Here is a 2,515-nt window from a genome sequence, read left to right as displayed (position 1 = left end):
GCACTTAACAACAACAACAACAACTACGGCACCTAACAACAACTGTAAATACTGCAACATATACAATTTGGCATCAACAACTGTAAACCATAAACAGACAAACTCACTGCAATCAAGTGGATTCCAACTCATAGCTACTCTATAGGACAGAGAGAAATGCCCATAGGATATCTTTCTAAGGCTGTAAATCTTTACAGAAGGATACTGCCTTACCTTTCTCCTACACAGCAGCTGGTAGGTTCGAACTGCTTACCTTTCAGCTTTTAACACTACACTACTGGGGCTCCTTAACAACAGTAATAACGACCAAAAATTCATGTGTGATTACATAGATAGATCTGTATGCTATAATTGTGCATATATATATATATATATATGTGTGTGTGTGTGTGTGTGTGTGTGTGTGTGTATGTATTTTTATGTGCTTCATATATATTCATATATATAATAGAACACATAGGTGCAAATTTATGGAAAATTTTTAGACATATCAACACATCTTATGGGACTGAGTCACTGGACTTGAAGGCTAAGGACCATAGTCATCTCAGGGGACATCTAGCTCATTTGTTATAACAATCATAAAGATAATGTTCTACCTCTTACTTCAGTGAGGAATGTCTCAGATCGTGAAAGCTTGAGAGAGGCCATTTAAGATAACTTGGCTCCTCCTGTCTGGGGCAAAGGAAACTGAAGACTTAAAGAAGCAATTAGTCCATAGGAATAGTGGCCCACATGAACCACAGCCTCCTCTAGCCTGAGACCTTAAGAACTAGATGGTGCCCAGCTACCACTACTGACTGACCAGGGACACAATAGAAAGTCCAGGTTAGAATGGGAGAAAAATGTAGAACAAAACTCAAATTCAGAAAAAGATCAGACCTACTGGACTTATAGAGACTAGAGGAACTCCTGAAACTGTTTCCTTAAGACACCCTTTTAACCTGGAAGTGAAGCCACTCTTGGAGATCACCTCTTAGCCAAATAATAGATTGGCCTACAAAATAAACAATAACACCCATGAGGAATGTGCTGCTTAGAACAAACAACTCTAGAAGATCAAACGGGCAACATTTGCTCACAAGTAAAGATTAGAAGGCAATAAAGGGCAGGGAAACTGGAGCAGGGTGGAAATGGGGAGAGTGCTGACATAAAATGTCACAGAAAAATTTGTGTATAAGTCATTGAATGAGAAACTAATTTGCTGTGTAAACTTTCACCTAAAATACATTAAAATGTTTAAAAAGTAAAATTCCCACATCTCTGCCACCAGCTTCACATGAAGTACTTTCTCCTTTAATTCTAACAACCCCCAGAGCAAGGTTAGACCTTACAAGTTGTAGGGCATGCCTCCAGACCATCAAGTCTGCCAAAGACCTCAGACACCAGCTGTAAGCTTGGGAGTCCCCATGACAGCCTCAATTATAATTTGCTAGCAAAAAAACTCAGGGTGCTCTCACTACCCCTTCAGGATACCAGGCACAATTTTGGGAGTCCCCAAAGCTCCCCACCCTCCTGCCTTTCTGGCTACAAAATCTTGGGTTCCTTCTACCCCTTCAGGATACCAGCCATAAGCTAAGGGGTCCCCAGGCCTTTTACTTCAGATTTGCTGGCTCCCACTATTCTCTTGGGTTCCATAATTCACTAGAATGACTTAAGGAGTCAGGAAAGCATTATACTTATCCATCACAAAATCCAGAGCCTTTATTGGGGCCTCATTATACAGGCATGGGGGCTCTGGTGGCATAGTGCCTAAAACATTTGATTGCTAACCAGAAGGCTGATGGTTCAAACCCACCAGCCACTCCTCAGAAGGAAGACTGGGCAATCTACTTCTGTAGAAATACTGCCTCAGAAACCCAAGGAGGGGTTGCTATAAGTTGGAATTGACTCAGTGACAGTGAGTTTGGTTTTCGTTTTATGTAGGCATGGTTGATTGAGTCAGCCCCCTCATCCTACCTGAGGTTGGCTGATATCACTTGGTCTATCTGGTCTGGCCAGCTTCCACCAGAATCACCTCATTACTATAAGCCCTCAAGTGTGGTCTGGAGGCCTCATCAAAGATACTTCTATCACTGAAGAAATTACAAGGTTTTAGAGATCTTACCTCCAGAACCAAGAACAAAGACCAAATTCTTTGGGTAAAGTTAAATCCTTTGGGCCTAAGAGTCAGAATCAACTCTAGGGCATGTAACAAAAACAAGAGGAATCAAATAAAATAACCCAAACCCCGTGGCAACTCCAAAAAAGGAGGGGTGGTTCCATATCTAATAACCATAGAGGTAATTTCCTTAGCTCAGACGGCTCCCTTGTTACCCTCCCGAGAGGGACTGGGTCTCCGGGAGCAAGATAAGCATGGGCGTAGCACAGAGTAGCAGGCCGGAAGAGCAGGAGAAAGGGGTAAAACCCAGTCACTAGTGCTCAGACGGCTCCCTTGTTACCCTCCCGAGAGGGACCGGGTCTCCAGGAGCAAGGTAAGCACGGGCGTAGCACAGAGTAGCAGGCTGGAAGAGCA

The sequence above is a fragment of the Orycteropus afer genome, unplaced genomic scaffold (assembly GCF_000298275.1).
Source record: "Orycteropus afer afer isolate SDZICR_OR568_19922 unplaced genomic scaffold, OryAfe1.0 scaffold00280, whole genome shotgun sequence".
Taxonomy (NCBI): Eukaryota; Metazoa; Chordata; class Mammalia; order Tubulidentata; family Orycteropodidae; genus Orycteropus; species Orycteropus afer.
The sequence above is the reverse complement of the archived record's forward strand: the minus strand, read 5'-3'. Positions refer to the sequence as shown.